This window comes from Marmota flaviventris, chromosome X (genome assembly GCF_047511675.1).
Source record: "Marmota flaviventris isolate mMarFla1 chromosome X, mMarFla1.hap1, whole genome shotgun sequence".
NCBI classification, from domain to species: domain Eukaryota; kingdom Metazoa; phylum Chordata; class Mammalia; order Rodentia; family Sciuridae; genus Marmota; species Marmota flaviventris.
In genome coordinates, this window is record NC_092518.1 from 42,785,118 (window position 1) to 42,799,529 (window position 14,412).

The 14,412-nt window shown below is 44.3% G+C and overlaps 1 long non-coding RNA gene across 1 annotated transcript; it reads right to left on the reverse strand.

The window, feature by feature from the left end:
• Positions 1-10,897: 10,897 nt before the first annotated feature.
• On the reverse strand, positions 10,898-12,313 carry LOC139703361 (uncharacterized). Its single transcript, XR_011705739.1, has 2 exons — positions 12,168-12,313; positions 10,898-11,963 (listed from the first exon to the last, which is right to left on the reverse strand). It is a non-coding gene; the product is annotated as an uncharacterized lncRNA (long non-coding RNA).
• Between the last annotated feature and the right edge of the window lie 2,099 nt (positions 12,314-14,412).

The following is a 14,412-nucleotide window of genomic DNA, read 5'->3' on the forward strand; positions in this document are numbered from 1 at the left end:
GCTTTTATTTTGTTTATTTTTATATCGTGCTGAGTATTAAACCCAGTGCCTCACACATGCAAGGCAAGCACTCTGCCACTGAGCTACAGCCCCAGCCGCAGACACTGTGTTTTTAGTGTATCAGGAGGCACAAGGTATTGGTTAATCCCCAAATTGTTGGTATTAGTTTTGGTCATTTGGTTAAAGTAATGGCTTTCAGGTTTTGCTATGGCAGATATATTTTTCTTTTCTTTTTTTTCCGGGACTAGGAATGAAACCCAGGGAGATTCTACTACTGAGCTACATCCCCAGCCTTTTGTATTCTTTGAGACAGAGTCTTGCTAAATTGACTTGGCTGACCTTGAATATGTGATCCTCCTGCCTCAGCCTCCCTAGTCCCTGGGGTTATAGGTGTGTGCCACTGCACCTAGTTTTATTTTCCATTTACATTACATTATATTTCCATTAGTATCTTATAGATGATGATGATGATGATGATTTTTGGTACTGGGTGTTTAACCCAGGGGCATTTTAACATTGAGTATATCTCCAGTAAACCACCCCTTTTCCATATTGAGACAAGGCCTCATTAAATTGTTGAGGCTGGCCTTGAACTTGCTATCCTCCTCTCTCAGCCTCCTGGGTTGCTGGGATTACAGGCCACTACCTAGTTTAGAGATACTTTTTTTTTTTTAAGAGACAGGGTCTGGCTGTCACCCCTGCTGGCCAAGATATTTTGAAACTATGTAACTATGCAGTTTTTTTTTCTCAAACTTCCACTTACAAGTTTAGCATCTAAAATCAGGTGTGGTGGTATGTACCTATACCTACTCAAAGGGGTGAGGCAGGAGGATCTCACCTGAGCTGAGAAGTTCAAAGCCAGCCTGGGCAACATAGCTAGACCCTGTCTCAAAAATCAAATAAGGGGCTGGGGATATAGTTGGTAGAGTACTTGCCTTACATGCACAAGGCCCTGGGTTCAATCCCCAGCACCACAATAAATAAATAAATAATAAAGCTTATCAACCTTTGGTGATTCTTGCCTCAATTACTACTCTGATGGTGGCCAAATGATGATTTATTTTATTTTATTTCAGTCTGTGACATTTACTGAGGCATCCATGTCAGAAAATCCACTAGGAAGTAGTAAATACAATTCTAGGTGGAGGTAAAATCTAAGGTAGATCCCGTTGTTAAGAATTAATGCTTTAGAGCCAGGAGGATTGGGAGTTCAAAGCCAGTCTCAGCAACAGTGAGGCGCTGAGCAACTGAGCAACTAAATAAAATACAAGATAGGGCTGGGGATGTGGCTCAGTGGTTGAGTGCCCCTGAGTTCAATCCCTGGTATACCCCCTGCCAAAAAAAAAAAAAAAAGAATTAATGCTTAGGGCTGGGGCTGTAGCTCAGTGGTAGAGTGCTTGCCTAGCACAAATGAAACACTGGGTTCGATCCTCAGAACCATATAAATAAATTTTTTGTGTATGTGTGTGTGTGTGTGTGTGTGTGTGCGTGTGGTGCTGGGGATTGAACCCAGGGCCTTGTACATGCAAGGCAAGCACTCTACCAACTGAGCTATATCCCCAGCCCAGCATGACATCAATAAATTGATAAAATTTAAATAAATAATTAATGCTTTAGCTGGGCACACCTGTAATCCCAGTGGCTCAGGAGGCTGAGGCAGGAGGATCATGAGTTCAAAGCCAGCCTCAGCAATTTAGCGAGGTGCTAAGCAATTCAGAGAGGGCCTGTCTCTAAATAAAATATTTTAAAAAAGGGCTGTGGATGTTGCTCAGTGTTTAAGGCCCTTGGGTTCAATACCTGCTATATGGAAAGAAAAGGAAGGAAGGAAGGAAGGAAGGAAGGAAGGGAGGGAGGGAGGGAGGGAGGGAGGGAGGAAGGAAGGAAGGAAGGAAGGAAGGAAGGAAGGAAGGAAGGAAGGAAGGAAGGACAAGAATTGACTCTTTACAAGTAGAGCAAATTGCCCAGAAGTGACAGAAAGAGAGGAGGACAGATACTATCAAAGTAAATGATACAACTGTGGGAACTCATCACCATGAATCTCACTCTTTTGTATAATTAACATGTACTAATTTCTAAGCACAATGGCACAGGCTTGTAATCCCAATGATTCTGAAGGCCAAGGCAGGAGGATCTCAAGTTCGACCCTGTCTCAAAATAAATGAAAAATAACAAGTAGCTCTGTGGGAGAGCCAGTGTGAACTTCAGTTTGGTTTCAAATGATGATTTAAAAAAAAAAAAAAAACATGTATAGTGAACTTTTATTGTAAGGAAGAGCTGTCCTCCCTCCCTCCCTTCCATTTTTTGGAGAGTAGAGGGTGGGTATTAGGGATTGAACTCCCGGTCAGACTAAGTTGCTTAGGGCCTTGCTAAATTGATGAGGTTGGCCTTCAACTTGTGATCCTCCTGGCTCAGCCTCCTGCATTACTGTATACCTTTCTCTTCTTTCACTGAGCACAAGTTTTTTTTTTTTTTTTTTTTTCAGTCCTAGGAACTGAACCCAGGTCTTTGTACTTGCTAGGCAAGTGATCTGTCATAGAGCCACATCCCCAGCCTCAATGAGCATACTTCTTTAAATTTTGGTGAAATAAACCTAACACAAAATTTACCATCTTAACCATATTTTTTTGTACCACACATTGAACCCAGGGGTGCTTAACCACTGAGCCATATCCCCAGCCCTTTTTTTTGTATTTTATTTTGAGACATGGTCTCACTGAATTGCTTAGGACCTTGCTAAGTTGCTAAGACTGGCTTTGAACTCATAATTCTCTTGCCTCAGCCTCCTGAGCTGCTGGGATTACAGGTGTGCATCGCTGTGCCCAGCATCTTAACTGTTCTGAAGAGTACACTTCAGTGGCATTAAGGACATTCATGTTGTGCAACCAACACCACCCTTCATCTACAGAACTTTTTTCATCTTTCCAAATTAACTGACTTCCCTTAAACTCTAACACCCCATTCCACCTGCTCCTAGTCCCTGCAACCCCACTCTACTTTCTAAGATTTTTTTTGATGCCAGGGATTGAACCCAGGGGGTACTCAACCACTGAGTCACATCTACAGCCCTATTTTGTATTTTACTTAGAGACAGGGTCTCACTGAGTTGCTTAGCACCTCGTCGTTGCTGAGGCTGGCTTTGAACTCAGGATTCTCCTGTCTCAGCCTCCCAAGCGGCTGGAGGCATGCACCACTAAGCCCTGCTACTTTCTTAGAATTTGACTACTCTATTCACTTCATAGAATCATAAAGCATTTGTAGTTTTGTAACTGGCTTATTTCACTTAGCATAAAGTGCTCAAGTTTCCTCAATGTTGTAGCACGTGTCCTTCATTTTTAAGGCTGGATGATATTCCATTGTAGGTATATGCTATATTTTGTTTATTCAGTCATCTGTCAGTGGATACTTGGGTTGCTTCCACCTTTTTATCATTGTGAACAATGTTTCTATGAACACAGGTGTGCAAATATCTCTTTGAGATCCTGACTTCAATTGTTGTGGATATATACCCAGTAGTGGGATTGCTGAATCATACGGTAGTTCTATTTTTAACTTGCGTTCTACCATTGAGCCACATACCCAGCCCCTATTTTTATTTTTTTGAGGAAGCAGTTTTTCATAACTGCTGCATCATTTTAGTTTCCCACTAACAGCAACTTTCTCCAATTCTTGTCAATTTTATTTATTTTTAAAGTATGTGAAACAATGAGATGGTTTTAAAAGTCAGAACTAGACCAAAAAGTATTCTTAGAGAAGTATCACTTCTCTTTCCCCTTTCTCCCATCCCACTCCCAACCACTTTCTTCTTTATTTATTTTTGCAGTGATGGGGATTGAATCCTAGGGCCTTGTGCATGCCAGGCAAGCTCTCTACCACTGAGCCACATCCCAGCCCACTCCTCCTGACCATTACTCTCAAGGAACCAATCTCAATAGTTTCTGCTTTATTTTTCCTGTGTTTCTTTTTGTAAAGATAAGCAAATACAAGTATATTTTCTTAGATCATCTTTGCATACTATAAATTTATTTATGTACTCACTTACTTACTTATTTTTTTGAGACAGGGTCTCCTTATGTTGCCCAAGCTGGCCTCAAGCAATTCTCTCACCTCAGTCTCCCCATTAGTTAGGACTATAGTGGCACACCACCATGCCTGTCTTTCATACACACTTTTTTGCACTTTGCTTTCTTTCATCAACAGCATGTCAGTTCATAGATTTCTTTCTCAATCATTTTATAGCTGCATAAGACACCATTGTGTAAATGTTCTACAGTTTCTTCAACTACCCTGTGTGTAGGAACTAGCATTATTTCCACTATTTTGTCATTGTAAACCATGCTGCAAAAAAGAATCAAACAAACAAATAAACAAAAAAGCCAAGGAAAAAGGAAAAAAAAAACATGCTGTAATGAATAACCTAGTGCATATGTGTTTCCACATTGATGGAGGTGTCTCTTCAGAGTAAATTGCTGAGTGGGATTGCTGGGGCAAAAGAGAAAAATGTATTTTTGTTAGATGCCAAACTCTCTTCCATTAGTGTAATAAAAGGTCTTTTGGGAAAAAAAAGTATGCTCAAGGCCCTGGGTTAAATCCCCAACAGCAAAAAAAAAAAAAAAAAAAAAGCACCAAAAAAAAGATAAGTAATAAATAAACAAATAAAAAAAGCACAAAGAAGAAGAAAAGCTGTTCTTCACAAAAGAAACCAGTCTTTCTTGTGGCCATCCAATAGTCCATGTTGGTTTTAAGATTGAGGGATTTAATTTCACAAAGACTGGTTTTTACAGAGTGATTTATTTCACATTGTTGGAGACTCAGCTGGTGGCTCTGCCCTCCATAGGACCTCATGCAGCCATAGGAGCTTGCTACTTTACAAAAGCAGCAACTGAAGCTCAGATGTGATAAGCTGTTGATAGGCTAGATATATGTGACTCAAAGCCTGTTGATATATGTGACTCAAAGCCTGTTGGGGCTGGGCGTGTATCTTAGGGGAACCACACTTGCCTGGTAAATGCACGCAACCCTGGTTTCCATCCCCAGCAACACACACACACACACACACACACACACACCCCAAACACACAGCTGTAAAGATTAATTGTTTGCTTCTCTGTGAGATCCCAGATCTCCCAGGAAATTTGGTGCAAATCGAGAGCCTATTTCTCAGCAACACACTAAGAAAGAGAAAATCAGCCTCCTGAAAGCTGGAAGCTTGTACTGGCACCCACAGCTAGGCCTTACTGTCTTCCTGTTGAACAATTTCACAAAACATCAGCATCAGACCAGACTGCTTTAATTGTAATGAATCAAGACAAAAATAAGACCAGCCTGCAATCTTTCTTTTTTCTGGTACCAGGGATTGAAACCAGGAGTGCTTAATCATTGCGCCACATCATCAGCCCTTTTATTATTTTTTAAAATTTTAAAACAGGGTCTCACTAAGTTGTTTTGGGCCTCACTAAGTTGCTGAGGCTGGTCTCAAACTTGTGATTCCCCTCCCTCAGCCTCCCAAGTTGCTGGGATTATAGGTGTACACTACCATGCATGGCACCAGCCTGCAGTCTCACCTTAGCACAAACACATGAACATTTTCCAAGCCAAAAAAAAAATGACCAAATGTCCCCCAAATCCAGCTAATATGCCTTTTTGTTTTGTTTTATATATATATATATATATATATATATATATATATATATATATATAAATAGTTGGACACAATACCTTTATTTTATTTATTTATTTTTATGTGGTGCTGAGGATTGAACCCAGCGCCTTGCATGTGCTAGGTGAGCGCTCCATCACTGAGCCACAACCCCAGCCTTGTCCCTGTTTTTATTTCCTGTGCTTCTGGGGATTGAACCAGAGCCTTGTGCGTGATAGGCAAAGACTCTGCCACTGAGCTACATTCCTAGCCCCAACCTAGCTAATATGCAGCTTCATTGCTAATTACAGCTTAAATCTCCTCTCTAGTGTACCTCCTGTATGACTTATTGAGATACCCAATCATAGACATACCTCCACTTCCTGTCCAGATCAAATGGAATCCCTTCTTCCTTAAACCCTCACCTGGTCTGGGTGCAGGCCAGGTAGTGTGCAATCGCAGCTACTCAGGAGGCTAAAACAGGTGGATCACTTGAGCCCAGAGATTCAGGATTAGCCTGGGCAACATATCAAGAACCCATCTCTCAATGAACAAAAAGGAAAACACAGTGCCCAGGATGTTATTAACACAGTGGTAGCTAGGGCTCTTTGGCTGGAGGCTTTGGCAGCACTTACAGAGTTGGCTACAAGTTCAAGGACTCATTGGAACCCCATTTATGGATACTTCTGGTCCACAGACTCATTTAAATAGCCTCAATCCCAGAGCATCAGTAAACAGATGGAGAAACTGAGGTTTAGACAGATGGACTTCTTCAGAGTCCCACTGTGAGCTAGTTGCTGGGTGGGAATTGGAAACTGGCCACTGACTCCAACGTGAGATACTTCCAGCAGATACAGGTCCCATTCCCAAGCCCATCCTGACCAAGACAGTGTCCTCCCTGCACCAGCCACAGAACTGCCCAGCAGGACGTGCACATGCTCATCTTTCAAGTATGGCTTCATTCTCTCCCAGCTTTCTTCCTGTAGAATCAGGCAATAAGATCCCAGATGGAGGTGAGAGGTTAAGAGAATCCTCACACGGGGATGACCCCTTAAGGAGGCTCAGGCTGTGAAGTCTCAGCTCAAAGGAGCTTCATCTTCCCTGTCCAGCAGCTCTGTGTCTTGAAGCCTACACCTTCACAGACACTGTAGCCAGGAGCAGACCTCGATTCCTTTCCTTGGTTTCCTTCTTATACCTCCCTGCTTTGTCTTTGCCATGCTCTGTACCTGGAATGCCCTCCCTTCCTTTCTCATCTTGGAGATGGTGCCATGTTCCTTCAAGCTCTGTTTCAATTCTGAATTGGAAGAAACTTCCCACCTCCTGCCTCTGGGGTTCCCTCGCCCTGACCAGGCCCTTTCTTCATAAGCCTTTTTTCCCAGTAGTGCGCAGTTGTCTCCCTAGGCCACCCCACTGCAGAAAGTGCATTGCACTCAGCTTCTATGTGATGCTTGGTCAATTTACTATAGGACTTCATCAGCCAGCCCAATAGCAGGGCCGAGGACCAGGTGGGTGCTATTGGCATCTCCCTGCCTGGAGAGCACAGGGTTGTGACATAACTGTCTGGCTTTGGGAGGAACCCTGAGGCCCCTTCTCACCTTGCAGCTCCATTCCCTAGGCTTCCTGCCTCACCCCACCTGCAGTCTGCTTCCCCCTTTCTTTCAGAGCTACCTGGGATTTCCCCAGAGCACTTGGCACCCCAGGACCTCCCAGTACAACATCTTCTGCCTCAAGTTCCTCTGGCACCCCAAGACCTGCCTGCACTAGCTGTCAAGGCTGAGGGCTTTTCCTGACCAGGCATGAAACCTGGAAGCCTGGCAGCATTGGGCAGGAGGCTGGGTCACTGAGCCCTGTTCCCTGCCAGGGTGTTATTCCTGGGACACATTCTCAACTATTCTAGCTCTCTCTCTCTCTGTGAAAGAGAGCTTCCTCTGAGCAGGGTGTGGTAGTGCACACCTATAATCCTGGTGGCTGGGGAGGTAGAGGCAGGAGGATCACAAGTTCAAAACCAGCCTCAGCAACTGTGAGGTGCTAAGCAACTCAGTGAGACCCTGTCTCTAAATCAAATAAAAAATAGAGCTGGGGATGTGGCTCAGTGGTCATGTGCCCCTGAGTTCAATCCCTGATACTCAAAAAAAAAAAAAAAAAGAAAGAAAGAGAGAGAGAAAGAGCTTCCTCTGATGGATCCAACAGTGTTCCTAAGGGAGGCCTAGGGTAGTTTCTTAAAATCCAAATTCAGCTATTCTCAGGATAATTCAGAAGGGGCTGCCCTCTAAGAAATTCTTAGAGCCCCAGCTAGGAGAGGCCTTGACTTTATGGTTCTGTTCCTTTGGGGGATATGGCTGGGTATTCTGTGAGCCCCCAAGCCCTGTGGAACCAGGTACATTGGGATGCACATGTCTGATGCTCCTGACCACATGATTTCATCTGCATACCCACTTGTCCATCTATCCATCTATCTTTTTAAAATTAATTTTTACTTATAGGTGGACAGATATCTTTATTTTATTTTTTTTATGTGGTGCTGAGGATTGAACCCAGGGCCTTGCACATGCTAGGTGAGCACTCTACGTCTGAGCCATAATCCCAGCCCCTGTCCATCCATCTTTGAGTTGGTTCCTATGAATGGCCTCTTTCTTGAGGTTTAAGGTCTTTTTGTTTCTTTGAGTTGTAGGCTGCAGTTTGGCACATATGTATCCTTGGAATCTGGAATGAGAACCTGATGGCCACCTTGAGCCTCTGGCTACACTCTCTAGGTGCTGCCTGTTTCGCTCAAAACTCATCCATGCTCCTCAGAGTCAGGGATTAAAGGCCCCTACTCAGCTTCCCACTCAACTTATGCCTCAGCCCTCTATCCATCCCATGCTTCAACTCTACTTGTTCACTTTTTTTAAAAACTTATTTTTTAATATCTATTTTTTAGTTGTAGGTGGACATATATCTTTATTTTATATTCATATGGTGCCAAGGATCGAACTCAGTGCCTCATGCATGCTGGGCGAGCACTCTACCACTGAGCCACAACCCCAGCCCCCTACTTGTTCTCTTTTACACATCCCAAGGTTTACCCATACTGTGCCCACTTCCAGGAATGTCCTTCCTCCTTTTGTCTCCTAGAAAACACTGACATATCTGTCAGCACTCAGTTAAAATGTCAATGTCATAATCAAATGGTTCTTGGAATGCCCACAGCATTGATCACAGAATCATGCTGAGAGATATATGTGTGGATATCTCTCCTGCTAGACTGGGAGGGCTTCAAGGGCAGGGGATGAATAGTGCTCACATCTGTGCTTCCAGTGTGCACAGAAGGCTGGATCTCTAGCAGTCATTAGGAATGTGGGTACACAGATAGGTGGTCAGACAGATGAATGGAAAGGTGGGTATATGGGTGAATGATAGGTGGATAAATGGGTACAAGGCTAGGAGAGTAGTTGAGTAGATGCACTGTGGCTGGATAGAAAAGCAGGTTAATGATTGATGATGCTTTTTTTTTTCCTTTCTTTTCTTTTTTTTTTTTTTTGGTACTGGAGATTGAACCCAGGGGCACTTAACCATTGAGCCACATCCCCAACACTTTTTATATTTTATTTAGGGACAGGGTCTCACTGAGTTGCCTCAGTAAATTGCTGAGGCTGGTTTCAAATTTGCAACCCTCCTTCCTCAGCCTCCCCAGTTGCTGGGATTACAGGCATGCACCACTGCACCCAGCAGGTTGATGATTATTCTAATGATCTAACTTGACCCATTTATTTCCTGGTCCTTCCCTCTGACCCTCTTACACACAATTCATCTTAAATTAATCCATAAGAGTAGACCTCCATCTTTAAAAAAATGAGTGGTAGATGCTTGGAGTTGAGGATGTAACTCTGTGGTACAGTGCTTGCCTAGCATGCATGAAGCACTGGATTCAATGCCCAGCATCACCAAAAGAAAAAAAAAATCATGCTTGATGAATACATACCTACACAACAGCTTTGAAACAGAGCTGAACTGATAGGATGACAGGGGACAGACAGATCCCTCAGAGAAAGAGGACAACAGAGCCAGAAGCTCAGATGTGCCTGGGAGGGCCATCTGCTCTACATGGAGACATGAACTGGAAAGGAGGTTGCTCTCACCTCCCAGGTTGCCTTTGAGCTGCTAGATTTATTGAGTACTTGGAAGTCTCCCCAGAGATCTCCTGTCCTTTTGCCACACTGCACTGAAGTCCACCAGAAGATTCCACTAATACCATTGAGGCTTTGCCTTTTCCAGACAGCCTCTGTCACAAACATGTTTTAACATTTCTGGGAGCCACTGACATTTTAATATAAATTACCTTGCTTGACAAAGTGGCATGTGCCTATAATCCCAGTGATTTAGGAGACTGAGGCAGGAGGATCACAAGTTCAAGGTAGCCTAGGCAATTTAGCAAGATCCTATCTCAAAATAAAAAATAAAAAAAGGCTGGGCATGTAGCTCAGTGGTAGAACACTTCTGAGTTTAATCTCCAGATATATAATCTCTTTTCCATCTGTAATGGGTGGCAGAATTTTGAGTAGTTAAGAGAGAAGGGGCAACTTCTTTGGGGCATAAAACTGGGGACCTCCAGATAGTGGGTAGAGAGGAAATAGGTCTGCTGGTGTTTTTACTGAAGGATTGAACTCAGGGGCACTTAACCACTGAGCCACATCCCCAGCCCAATTTTGTATTTTATTTAGAGACAGGGTCTCACTGAGTTGCTTAGCACCTCGCTTTTGCAGAGGCTGGCTTTGAACTCTTGATCCTCCTGCTTCAGCCTCCTGAGCTGCTGGGATTACACATGTATGCTACTGCGCCCGGCTCCATTTTCTTTTGATGACACATCTCACTCTGCTCACTGTATGTGGTTCTTGTGGATTTGGAATACCCCCAACCTCCCATTCAAAGCTCTAGACATGAACTCATGATTAGTCTGGCCAATCACAGTAATTTGTCATCTTGACTACAGAATTAGGAATGTGCATGGGACCCAAGCCAGGCTACATGACCTACAGCTGGAACTGAAGGTAATGAAACTTCTCCATGATTGGGTCTCCTAGCTGTTAAGGGGTAGGTGAGGCAGCCTCTACTGGGAGAGTTGAGGGCCAAGCTGTCAAAGGCAAAACAAATCCCCCTTTGCAGAGACAGGTGGAGTGCTTGGACAAGGTGTGCACACCCAGAGCTTGGCCCCAGACCTTGTACATTACTTGGTGTTTTAGTCTGCTTTGTGTCACTATGACCAAAATACCTGACCAGAACAACTTAGAAGACAAAAAGTTTATTTGGGGCTCACAGTTTTAGAGGTTCAATCCATGATAGGCCAAGTCCATTGCTTTGGGCACAAGATGAAATAGAGCATCATGGGGGACAGGCCTGGGGGTTTCATGGGGCAGGAAGCTGCTCATCTTACACCAGGGTCAGGAAGGGACCCCCAGAAGAACAACCCTTTCTGGGCATGCCCCCAGTGACCTACCTCCTTTAGCCACATCCCACCTGCTTTTTTAAAAAAAATATTTTTTTTAGTTGCCAAGAGATCTTTTATTTTATTTATTTACATGTGGTGCTGAGGGTTGAACCCAGGGCCTCATACATGCCAGGCAAGTGCTCTACCACTGAGCCACAATTCCAGACCACATCCCACCTGCTTTACAGTTACCACCCAGGCAGTCCATTCAAACTAGGATGGACTGATTAGGTTATACCAGTCACAATCTGATCGCTTTACCTGAGAACATTCCTGCAGGGACACAGGAGCTTTTGGGGGACACCTCATACCTAAACTATATATATGTATACACATATACATATATACATATACCAGGTAATTTCCTTCTACCTTAAGGTGGCTTGACTTGTCTTTCTGCCACTTAAAACCCAAACATTCTTGGAGAATACATCTGCCTTCCTGCCATCTCAGCCCAGGTGAGGGTCATCTTCCCATTTCAGAGATTAGTCCTCTGGGGTAAGTGCATGCCAATGCCACAGACAGGAGTCAGGAATGGAAGGAATGCCCTCAGGCCACTGAATCCGCCCCCCCTGGTCCCCACAAGTTCCCAGGCAGGCCTCAGGAGTGGCCGGGATCCAAACCTCCTCTTCACTGGCCCAGAAACTTGGGCAGGCAGGCTCTCTGCTGCTCCACCTGCTGGGTAACTTCCCACGCTGTGCAGGGGAGTTTGTTTTCCCTTATTGTCTGATGGACTTTGTCTCCAAGAGCAGCGCCTGGGCTGGGAAACTTCAGCTTCCAGCTGTTAGGCTTGTGCAGACCATCTGTTCTTTTCCCCAAAAGGTGGTTGCAAATGTCCTCAGCAATTCACAGCTCCAGAGTGCCCTTTATGCAGATACAGAAACGAGGGCACCTAAGAGCCAATTTTTAACCCCAGGGCACCCCACAGTTACCTATTGGGAATTCACCTCCCCATTTATTCCTTCCTCTTTGATTCCCGGATGGGCCCTAGGAATCCCCAGAGGGCAGCATGGGGGTTCCATAGAGAGCAAGCCAGGCATATCCTCCCTGGCCAGGGGTCTGACCTACCTCATCCATCACCCAGGACAACTTGTTGTGTGTCTTATCCAAGAATGGAGGAGCTGGGTCCTGCTAGGCAAGCATCTGGAAGAGGTTCTGAGGTGGGAGTTTAGAGACCTCAAGATGGCGGAGACAGGATACAAGAAAAATGCCGTCTGGAATACAAGACCAGGATATGACTCATCAAGTCCCTGTTTACCATAAGTCCCATTACCATGACAACTCCCGCCACTGAGGGACTATGCTCATGGCAACTCCCCCCACAGGCTCTGTATTCTAATTAGGCAAAAATAAAGTATTCAGTGTGAACAATTGGGGCACGATCTTCTATCAGGTTCATACAGAGTGGGTAATGAGGCACAGCTCAGCATATAAGACAAGAGTTGCCCAAACATCAGGACCTTGGGTCACTCTCTCGCTGGATGCACTCAGCTCTGCTTTACGGGGTGTTATTTTCACTCTCAATAAATCTATGCTCTGCCTGTTACTTCTGTGTGTCGGTTTCTCTCTCTCTCTCTCTCTCTCTCTCTCTCTCTCTCTCTCTCTCTCTCTTTCTACTGGGGATTGAAACCAAGGGTGCTTAACCACTGAGCCACATCCCTAGCCCTTTTTTTAAAAGAATTTTTTATAGATATACGTATATTTTCAGTTGTAGATGGACACAATACCCTTATTTATTTATTTAATGTGGTGCTGAGGATTGAACCCAGTGCCTCACATGTGCATGGCAAGTGCTCTACCACTGAACCACAATCCCAGCCCTCCCCAGCCCTTGTTATTTTTTATTTTGAGACAGGGTCTCACTGAGTTGCTTAGGGCCTTGCTAATTGCTGAGGCTAGCTTTGAATCTGCAATCCTCAGCCTCCTGAGTTGCTGAGAATAAGGCATGTACCACCACACCTGGCTGTCTTGCTCAATTCTTTTTTTCAGCATGCCAAGAACCTGGACTCCAACTGGTCCCCCCACCAGTATCAGTTCTAAGCAGCCTTTCAAAAATATCTGCCATGCTGCTATGTTGGTGCATGCCTATAATGCCAGTGTCTTGGGAGGCTGAGGCAGGAGTATCACAAGTCAACCTCAGCAACTTAGTGAGATCCTTTCTCCAAAAAATAAAATAAAGACTGGGGATTTAGCTCATACCCAGTTGCAATTACATCACCTCACTTGACATAACCAATGGACAATCCCAAGTATAAAAACCACAACAACAAAACTGCCACTATGCTAGGTGCAATGGTGTGCACTTGTAGTCACAGTTATTCGGGGGCTGGGAAACTGAGGTGAGAGGATTGCTTAAGCTCTGGATTTCTGGACCAACCTGGACAATATAGCAAGATTCCAGCTCAAAACAAAATAAAAACAAAAGTACCACTGGAAGTTCTGTAAAACCAACAGATCCAATGACTAGCCGCTGATATATATTGAGTGATTACTCTGTACTGGGCGATTTGAAGTGCTTCAGGTCAGTTATGTCATTTATCTTCTCCAGATCAGGAACCATAATTGTCTGCATATTATCGATAAGGAAGCTGAGGCTCTGCAGTTGAAATAAACTGCCTGAGAACAAAGGCCTTCCCACAGGTGTCTCCAGAATAGCAATCCAGGATGACAATGCGGGTATTTCAACACTGCCTCAGGCCAGGATGGCCTGGGGGTTGGGAGATGGCTGAATCTTGGGTGTGAATCAGGACACAGCACAGAGGGTAGATACCTACAGGGAGACCTTCACCACAAAAGGTCATTCCACATCTGCATGGTAGAGGTGTGTCACAGTTCCCCAGTTACACACCCTGGACAAAACACAGCCCCCTCCCTCCAGGATCACAGCAGAGCCCTGAAAAGCCTGAGTTTATCTCTGTCTTCCAATCCTAGTCCCTAAGGGTCACTTTAACTAAGATTCTCTCCTCCCCATTTGGTGATTTCATTTGTATTATAAACTGGTAGATGCAGGGAAAGGATTCTTTCCAAAATTGTAACATCATAACTCATGCAAATATAAAGTGAACACATGTAAGGAGCATCTGCTATAGACATGCTGGGACATGCTGGAACTCACTAAGTTGCTGGCCATAAGGAACAGTAGCCATTGAACTGCTTAGTCACCTCTGCTTACAATTGATAAAGAGTTGCAAGAGGTATTAGCCATAGGCATGCTTAGCAAAGGACATACCTAATTGCAATTATATCACCTCACTTGACATAACCAATGGACATTGACTTTCACTGGGTGTAACCAATCACCAACGTACAAGAT